Below are 10,950 nucleotides of genomic sequence, written 5' to 3' on the forward strand. Positions count from 1 at the left end.
TTTAGCCAGACCCATCAAGAAAAAAAAAGACTTGAAAAAAAGCAGAAAAGAGAAAAAAATCAGAAAGAGAAGTTACAATTAACACCACAGAAATACAAAGGATTATGAGACTACTATGAAAAAGTATATACCAAAAATTGGACAACCAAGAAGAAACAGATGAATTCCTGGAAACATACAATCTTTCAAAAATGTATTGGGAAGAAATAGAAAATCTAAACAGATCAGCTACTAGTAATGAAATTGAATCAGTAATCAAAAAACAACAGAAAGTGCAGTACAAGAATGCCTCCAGGTGAATTCTACCATTTAGAGAAGAGCTAATACCTAGTCTTCTCAAACTAGTCCAAAAATAAGAGAGGAAAGAAAGCTTCCAAACATATTCTAAGAGGACAGGGTAATGCTGGCCTCTTAGATACTAACAAAGACGCCACAAAACAAACCAAAAATCCTACTTGATGAACATAGATGCAAAAAATTTAAAAATTTAGCAAACCACATTTGACAATATATTAAAAGGATCATTTACCAGGAACAAATGGGATTTATTCCAGGGATGCAAGGATGGTTAGATATCTCCCCCCTCCTCCCTCTGCCCCTCTCCCCACTCACTCCTTGCTCTCTAGAGGGTATTATGCTAAGTGAAATAAGATAAATACCATATGACTTCAGTTATATATGAAATTAAAAAAAAAACCCAACAAAAACAAAATCAAATTCAGAGAAAAAAACTGGTGCTTGCCAAAGGGAAGGAGGTATCAAAAGTGTGTGAAATGCAGCAAAAAATATTTTCAATACATTTTTAAAAACAATTATAGTGTATTGTTTTACCAGATTTAATAAATGGCTGTCAATAATTACTCTAAATGTAAATGAGCTGAATTCTCAAAAGAATACATATATATAGACAGACAGACATATAGTGGCTAGATGGATGAAAAAACAAGCACACAAGCAACAAAAACAAGACCCAACTACCTGCTGCTTACAAGAGACTCACTTCAGCTTTAAGGACACACAGGCTCAGAGTGAAGGGATGGAAAAAGATATTAACACAAGTGAAAACCAAAAGAGCAGGTGTAGTTATAGCAGATAAAACAGATTTTAAGCCAAAAATATGAACAAGAATCAAAAGAAGGTCATTTTACAATGGCAAAGAGGTCAATTCACCGAGAAAATCTAATAATCATAATTAATATGCATCTTACATCAGAGCACCTAAAATATATTGAGAACATATGAACAGATCTGAAAGGAGAAATAAAAAACAGTATAAATAATGGTAGGGGACTTTAATATTCCGGGTTTAACAATGGATAGATCATTCAGATAGAAAAATCAAGAAAAATTGGAATTGAATTATACTTGAGACTGAATGGGCCAATATATACAGAATATTCTATCCAACCACCAAATACACATTTCTTCTCAAATGCATATGGAACATTCTCCAAGATAGATCATATGATAGATCACAAAAGAAGTCTTAGGAAATTTAAAAAGACTGAAATCATATCAAGTATATTTTCTAACTACAATAGTTTGAAACTGGAAATTAGTAACAGGTAGAAAGCTGGAAAATTAAAACATGTGGAAGTTAACCAACATTCTCCTGAACAAACAATGGATTAAAGAAGAAATCAAGAGGGAAAATTTTAAAAACCTTGAATCAAATAACAAATGGGAACACAACATACCCAAACCTATTGAATGCAGTAAAAGTGATTTTAAGAGAACTTTAGAGCAATAAATATCTACATTAAGAAAAAGGAAGGGGCATCTGGTAGCTCAGTCACTTAAGTGTTTGAGTCTTGATTTTTGGCTCAGGTCATGATGTCAGGGTCCTGAGATCAAGTGTTGCATTGGGCTCCATGCTGGGCATGTGGAGCCTGCTTGAGATTCTCTTCTCCATCTACTCGTTCCCCTATGCTCTCTCTCTCTCTCTCTCTCTCTCTCTTTCTCTCTAAATAAATAAAATGTTGGGGCACCTGGGTGGCTCAATCGGTTAAGTGTCTGCCTTCAGCTCAGGTCATGATCTCAGGGTCCTGGGATTAAGCCCTGCATTGGGCTCCCTGACTGGCAGGAAGTCAGCTTCTCCTTCTCCCTCTGTCTCTCCCCTCTGTGCATGCTCTCTCTCTCTCTTAAATAAATAACACCTTTGGGCAGCCCTGGTGGCTCAGCAGTTTAGTGCCGCCTTCAGCCCAGGGTGTGATTCTGAAGACCCGGGATCGAGTCCCACGACGGGCTGCCTGCATGGAGCCTGCTTCTCCCTCTGCTTGTGTCTCTGCCTCTCTCTCTCTCTTGGTGTCTCATGAATAAATAAATAAAATATTTAAAAAAAAAAACACCTTTAAAAAAACTTAAATTTTTTTAAAGATGTTATTTATTTTTTTGACACAGAGAGAGCAAAAGAGCATAAGCAAGGGGAACAACTGAGCTCAAGGCAGATGCTTAACCAACTGAGCCACCCAGGTGCTCCTAAGTAAATCTTTAAAAAAAAAAAAAAAAAAGGAAGGATCTCAAACAACTTAACAACCACTTCAAGAAACAAGGAAAAAAAACCAACCAAACAAGCTAAGCCCAAAATTAGCAGAAGAGAAAGAAATAACAAAGATCAGAGTAGAAATAAATGCAATAGAGACCAGAAAAACTATAGAAAAGATCAATGAAATTAAGAGCTGGTTTTTGAAAGATAAAATTGACAAACCTTCTAGCTAGGCTAAGAAAAGAGAGAAGACTCAACTATGTAAATGACGGAGGAAACATTACAACTGATACCACAAAAATACAAAGGATCATAGACTATTGTGAACAATTATACAACAAACAGGATAACATAGAAGAAACTGATAAATTCTTTGAAACATCCAACCTATGAAGAATGAATCATGAAAAAATAGAAAATCAAAACAGACCAATAATGAGGAAGGAGATTGAATCAGTAGTCAAAAACCTCCCAATAAGAAAAGCCCAAGACTATAAGGTTTCACTGGTGAATTCTACCAAATACTTAAAGAAAAATTAATGCCAATAGTCCTCAAATTCTTCCAAAAAAAGAAAGAGGGAGGAACAATCCCAAATGCATTTTTTGAGGCTAGCATTATTCTATATCCAAAACCAGATAAAGATACTACAAGATAAGTAAGCTACAGAACAATATCTATGGTGAATGTAGATGCAAAAATTCTCAAAATATTAGCAAACCAAATTTAATAGCACATTAAAATGATCATACACCACAATCAAGCAGGATTACCCCTGGAATGCAAGGATGGTTCAATGTATGCACACCAATAAATGTGATACATCAAATTAATAGAGTGAAAGATAAAAACAATATGATCATCTCAATAGATACAGGAAAGAAGGTGACATGTCACAACATCATTCATGATAACTGTCAACAAATTGGGAATAGAAGGAATATACTTCAATATAATAAAGGTCATATGTGATAATCCCACAGCTAGCATTACATTCAATGTTGAAAGGTTTAGAGATTGAAAGCTTTTCTTCTAAGATCAGAAACAGGTCAAGGGTGTCTATTCTCACCTGTCCTACTTGACATAGTAGTGGCCAGAGCAGTCAGGCAGGAAAAAGAAATAAATGGCATGTAAATTGAAAGGATGTAAAACTGTCTTTGTTTGCCGATGATATGAATATTATGGTAGAATATTCTGATCCCAACAAAAAAAGTTAGAACTAAACAATAAATTAAGTAAAGTTACAGGATGCAAAATCAACAAACATAAGTCCACTGTTTCTATACACTAACAATGAAATATCTGAAAAAGAAATAAAGCAATCCCATTCATAATGACATAAAAAAACAATACTTAGGAATAAAAGAGATGAAAGATCTGTATCCTATACACTGAAATCACAAAACTGTGATGAAAAAAATCAAAGAAGACACAAAGAAATGGAAATATATTCCATGTTCATGGATCAGGAGGGTTAATACTGTTAAAATGTCCACACTATCCAAGGCCATCTATAGATTCAATGCAATCCCTATCAAAACTCCAATGGCATTTTTCCCAGAAGTAGAAAAAACAATCCTAAAATTTGCATGGAACCACGAAGGACCCAGGATAGTCAAAGCAATCTTGATAAATAATAAATCAGAGGCATCACATTCCTGTTTTAAACCATACTAAAAAGCTACAGTAATCAGCACACTATGGTACTGGTATAAAAAACACACACACATAGACCAGTGGAACAAAATCAAGAGCCCAGAAGTAAATCTTTGCATATACAATCTACTACTGTTTGACCAAGGGAGCCAAGAATACTCAGTGTGGGAAAGGACACTTTAATAAATGATGTTGGGAAAACTAGATGACCACATGCAGAAGTGAAATTGGACCCCTGTCTTACACCACTCATAAAAATTAACTCTATATATAGCTTAAAGACTTAGACTTGAAACTGTAAGCTCCTTAGAAGAAAACATAGGAAAAAATCTCTTTGATATTAGCCTTGGCAATTATCTTTTGGATATGACACCAAAAGTCTAGTAATAAAAGCAAGTTAGTCAAGTGATTACATCAAACTAAAAAGCTTCTGTGCAGTAAAGGAAACCATCAATCAAAAGAGCAACTTACAGAATAGGAAAAAATACTTGCAAATTATATGTCTGCAAAGGGATTAGTATCCAAAATACAGAAAGAGCTCATATAACTCAGTGACAAAAATACCAAACAATCTGATTTTAAGATGGGTAGAGCTGAATAGACACTTTCAAATAAGACATACATATGGCCAACAGATATAAAAAACATGCCTGACCTCACTAAATATCAGGAAAATGCAAATAAAAACTGCAAGGAGATAATATCTCATACCTGTTACAATGGCTATCATCAAAAAGACAAGAGATAAGTGTTGGGAGAATGGAGAAAAGGAAAACATCATGCACTGTTGGCAGGAATATAAGTTGATATAGCCATTTTGGATAACTATATGGTGGTTCCATAAAGAATTAAAAATAGACCCATGACACAACTCAGCAATCCCACCTCAGGGTATATATCCAAAGGAAATGAAAACAGGATCTTGAAGAGATATCTGCACTCCCATGTTCATTTCAGCATTATTTATAATAGCCAAGATATGAAAACAATCTAAGTGTCTGTCAATGGATAAATGGATAAGGAAGATGTAGTATATAGATGCAATAGATTATTCAGCCATGAAAAAGAAAGAAATCCTGCCACTTCAACAACATGATGGACTTTGATGGTATTATGGTAAGTGAAATAAATCAGATAAAGACAAATGCTACATGGTATCACTTGTATGTTTAATCTAAAAAGCCAAACTTGGGGGACCTGGGAGGCTTGGTCAGTTGAGCATCTGACTTTTGATCTCTCAGGTCGTTATCTCAGGGTTGTCGGATTGAAACTCCCAACGGGCTCCATGTTGGGTGTGGAGCCTTGTTGGGATTCTCTCTCTCTCTCTCCCTCTGTCCTTCCCCATTCGTGCACATGTTTTCTTTCTAGATATAAGTAAATTAATAATTTTTAAAAGGCCAAACTCATAGAAACAGAGAGTAGAATGGTGGTTACCAAGGACGAGGGAGTAGAGGAAATGGGGAGATGTTGCTCAAAGGGTACAAACTTCCAGTTATAATGAATAGCATGGTGATTATAGTTAATAATACTGTATTATAAACCTGAAAGCTGCTAAAAGTATAGATCTTTAATGTTCAAATTACAAAAAAGAATTATGTGACATGATAGAGGCATTAGTTAAAGCTATGGTGGTAATTATCTTACAAGTAAATCAACATATTGTACACCTTAAACTTATAAAATATTACATGTCAATCATATCTCAATAAAACTGGAAATAAATAAAAGAAAAAATAGTCAAATCATAATCAACCAGATGATAGAAGTAAAGATGAAATTTAGAAAGGGCATTAAAAATTTTTACCATTTCTTCTGAAAAAGAAATGAACTGTAGGCTATCTCCAGTTTTCTTTGGCTCTTAAAAATGGAACCAAGCAAATTTGAAGCCAGTTAAGCCTGTAAAATATCTGAGAACATGATGGCCACGTTGCCTTTGGTAACCGTAGCTTTGTTAGTACACAGGTTGCTTGAGTTAGGAGTTTTCGAGTTTGGGAGTATCTCCACTTTTAAGAGATGCCTTCGTGGAGTATTGATAGGAGCCGTTGGTGAGCTCTGCCTAGAGCCTTACCTTGGGGATCAGGATCTCACAAAGTAGAGGAGGAACTTGTGGTAACGGAGAACAGGAAGAGAATAAGTTCCCATGTCTTGAGAAAAGGTGAAATTCTCTCGTGGATCAGATCAAGGGAGTTCTCCAGTTAGAAATGACATAGAAGGGATCCCTGGGTGGCACAGCGGTTTAGCGCCTGCCTTTGGCCCAGGGCGCGATCCTGGAGACTCGGGATCGAATCTCACGTCGGGCTCCCGGTGCATGGAGCCTGCTTCTCCCTCTGCCTATGTCTCTGCCTCTCTCTCTCTCTCTCTTTCTCTCTCTTTGTGTGACTATCATAAATTAAAAAAAAAAAAAAAAGAAAAAAAAAAAAAAAAGAAAAGAAATGACATAGAAGCTACCACCATGCCTTTCTAACCAAAATTCTTTTGGCTAAAAGGATTAGTTAACCTCATAGAGCAGAGCCCTGTGAAGTGTATGGGGAATGTTGGTCTCTTTGACTCTGCTTTAGGGTGATAACCCAAATGGGCTCAAAATATAGGGAGGGCTGCCTGCCCTCACTGAGTCAGGTGTGGGTTTGGGTTTCTGGAATGCTCTTTACCTAAGAAACCAGCATATGCAACACAATAGGTGCTGGAAGGAAGTGTCTACCCAATTGTGGGTAGACTCTGGATCTGTAGTAATAACAGCCTCTCCCACCAATTAACTAATCCAGGCTTTGGTGCTTTGTGTCCTTCCAAAAGTAATGGAGTGTGTACCTCCTGAGTTAGATGTAGTATGGAGAAAATTAGTTCAGATGTCAGCTTTTTTTTTTTTTCTTTCTTCAAGAGTGGCTGGATCCTTGGCAGGGTGCATAATCACATGGTCTTCAGATCTTTTAAAAGCTGATTTTCCTGGGCCTAATCCCAGGGGAGTTGGATATACTTTCTGGTAATTACTGATTCCGTTCCCACTGGTGTTGGAACGAGAAATTTAAATAAGAATCACACACATACACACACACACACACACACACACACACACACACACACCCTCAGATGACAGCAAACATTAAGCCAGTATAGTCTGTTGGGTGACCTCTTCTTTAGGATTAGGAGAGAAAGCAAGCCCAAGAACAGATTTGGAAATAATTCTGATCCCCATGGCGCCATTAAAGGCCAGAACTATTGAGGGTGAAGGTGAACAATAAGTGCCAACTAGGTGCTGGCTCATGGTGCCAGCAGGACCAGTCTACCATGGCCAAAGGCTTCATGTTGTTAAAAGCGGGTCTCCTGACCTTTCGTGCCTGGGCATTCTCAGGAGCTCAAATGTTTGTGCAGCAGGATCAAGGACTCTCAAGTTCAAATCGCTGGCAGATTGTTTGGAGTTTCTGAATTTCTGAGGTAATGGGAGGCAGGGCTTCACTCAATGAGACAGTAAAATCATTTGAACCCAAAGCCTGCCAGACTGCTGAGCAGTGGCACCTCCAGTTGGCCCCTGTGGGGCTGATGAGAGAGTGGGGTACCCCAAGCTCGATAACATTTACTACTCTGGCTAAGAGTATGCCCCATTCGGAGCAGCTCTCTTCCCTAGGGTATGCTTCCGTTTTAGTTGTTTAAAAATACACCCTGAGACAGAAATTTCAGGACACCAAGTGACCTAGAATCAGTTCAAAGGTTATTCTGTGCCTTCACAGAACTCAGGCATTCCCACACTGGTCTCAACTGCCGTCTCAGACAGTAAATTCCTTTTATGTCTCAGCAGGTCTGGACCTCCCAAAATGTTTTGGGGAGTAGAAATAGAGAAGTATGCGTTGCTCTCCGAGGGAAGGAATTTAGCAAGCATAGATCTTTCTGAGAAAGCTGCACAGAGGTTTTGATGCAACTTGCTTGAGAATATTAAGTCACATTTATTTTCCCTTTCAGAGAATGGGTCACTGTTCCCATAAAATCTTGCTTACCCCGTTAGCATCAATTATGCTTAAAATCCTGGAGGTGTACTCTGTTTATGACTTAGTACAAATGAGGAATTAGAAGGTGAGGAGGGTGGGACGCCTGAGTGGCCCAGTGGTTGAGCCTTTGGCTCAGGGTGTGATCCCAGGGTCCTGGGATCCAGTCCTGCATCAGGCCCCCCACAGGGAGTCTGCTTCTCCTTCTGCTGTGTCTTTGCCTCTCTCTGTGTCTCTCATTAATAAATAAATAAAATCTTTTTTTAAAAAAGGTGAGGAGAAAAAGAAAAAAAAAAAAGGGTGAGGAGGCTGATGTGGGGGAAATATTTTTGCAGTGATTCAAAATGTCTTTTTGAACTTCAGTGTAGAAAGAATCTTTGTCTCAATAACCTGCCACTATTCTTTAGTAAAGATTTATTGTGTGCTTACTTTATATGTTCATCCAAGTAAATTCCCATACTAATCCCATAAACTACTATGGTTATTCCCATTTTTCAGATAAAAAAAAAAAAAAAACAGAGACAGAGAGAGTGAGTAATGCATCCAGATCGGAAAGCTAAGCTGTTTGTGGTCTGGGCCTTAGGCATCAAGCAGTATTTGGCCTCTGCTGCTATTGTTAAATGTGCCAGGCTGTTAACCTACGATTTTTAGAGTTGCTCATTTCCACAAATGCCCAGGATGCAGTGTGCAACCTCAACTCAAAGTGGGGTCTCTGGGCCAGCGGCGCGGCAGCACCTGGAAGCCTGGCAGAAATGCAGAGTGTCGGTGCACCCTCCGCCCCCTGCCCCAGGGCTGCTGTACCACAAGATCCCAGACCTTCACAGGCATGTCCATGTTTGAGAAGCGCTGCTCTCTGCTACCACAGAACGGTACGTCCTGCACACCCTCCTTCCCTTCCCTCCCCCATCTAATTTTGTCTAGTAATTTTAAGTTCTTTAAAAGTAACAATTACAGAAAAATTATAATGTCTCAAAATATCTCTCCAAGAGGTCCTCAAAGCTGTATAATTGGAACTAGAACAAGGATTTCCGAGCATCTTTGAATTGCTTTTGAGAAATTAAAGAAAAATTCAAACACTTAAAAGACTATGAGTTTCAAAATTCACAGAAACATACACTTGCCCAACTGAGACCCAGGGGTCCGAGGGCGCTCAGAGCCTGTGTTCCTGTTGTGTTTTGCACTGGGCCACATTCCCTGAGCAGATGCTGCACAACACGGAGCCACCCTGTGGTAGAAGCCCTGTTGATGGAGAGGAGAAGTGAGAACCAAGCTGTCAACAACCCGGTTCCTGCCAAACCTCATTTGTCTGCCTGCCAGCCAGGATTCTGAAAATGCACTTGGGAATTTTGACTTTTGGGTTTTACTGAACATGAAATTCTACTGTGTATATATATACATAGCCTTGATAAGCTGACCCAGCTTAGGAATAGCGATGACATATTTTGTCTTACACGATTCAGAATCCATTTCTAGAAGCAGTGATAATGAGGCCATTGAAAGAACTGAAAGGGACTGCCTCTCTTCCCTGCACAGCCGTGTAGGTCCCCATTCTTAAATTCCATTCAGGTAGTCCCAATACTGCAAACTGTTACAGGAAAGGAGTGGGAACACTTGCTCTGGGGTTGGGGGGCGGGGAGGGCCTTGGAGGACCACTGTGCTTTGCCAACAGGCTGCAGAGCCAGCTGGACTTTCGGCTAGCATCACTTTCTGGTCCTTAATAGGGGCAACATCAAAATATGATTCAGGAAAATGTAGGATCACTAAATGCTGCCTGCAACTTCTGCGTAAATTTTTTTTTTAGTTTGGAGCTAGTGTTTCCAAAGTTAAATTATTCAAGGTGAGTCTCAGTTTCAGCAGAATGGCATTAAATTGCACCATCCTTAGCAATTTAATTGCTGTCTGTTCCCCAGAAGACAGATCTCAGTTGGAATCCTGGTGTGTTGGTGTGTCAGCCCTAAGATTACTCAAAAGCTTTTTTTTTTTTTTTTTTTTAGCTTTTTTTTTTTAATTTCAGGTTTCATATTTTTAATGTTCACGTTTGTCAGTTAGAGCCTATATATCATGTGCAGTTTAAGGAGTACCTGCATGCGCACCTAACTGACACGGGGCTGTGTTCTTGGCGGGGTGGTGGTGGTGGTGGTGGTGGTTGGGGGAGATGGGTGGGGAAGTGGGGGGGTGCAGAGCTACCACTACCCCACTCTGGTGGGCGTGTGAAGCCAGGGCCGGCTGTGGCAGGGACACCAGGGGCAAGATGCTTCCTTCAAACTGAAATGTGCCTTTTCTTTCGAGTCGCGGTTTTCTGCTGGCCTTACTAGCTTCAGAGTGGCGAGTGGCTAATGTATTTACTATCATGGCCCAATAGACTTTGGAAATAAACTTTTTTTTTTTTTTAGCTTAATGCCTTTGTTTCTGCACCTCTGTGAATCCTGTGTTTAATATTCACAGATGTACACATCTGTGAACCCATCACCCCATTAAAATAGTAAATGTATGCATCTACTTTCCTTGTGCGTTTTTCTGATCCTTCCACTCTGAAGCCATCAATCTACTTTCTGTCACTATGGATTACTTTGCATTTTTCTTTCATTTTCTTAAAGGCAGCTGAGCAGAGAGCACAAGCCCATTTTTCTACCTAGAACCATGGGCATGCCTAATTTGTAATGAGTTTGCTTCACCTTCCCATGACCTCTCTGGAGCCAGAGTAACAAAAACTTAATCCTCATGAGGCTGCTGGGGAGCTCAGGGAACAGCAGTTATTTCTTACCTAAGGCAAACCCCACTGGCAGCTCAGTCATACGTTCCTTTCCTGACTGTCAAAAATTTCAGAACATTCACAG

This window comes from Vulpes lagopus, chromosome 6 (assembly GCF_018345385.1).
Source record: "Vulpes lagopus strain Blue_001 chromosome 6, ASM1834538v1, whole genome shotgun sequence".
NCBI lineage: Eukaryota > Metazoa > Chordata > Mammalia > Carnivora > Canidae > Vulpes > Vulpes lagopus.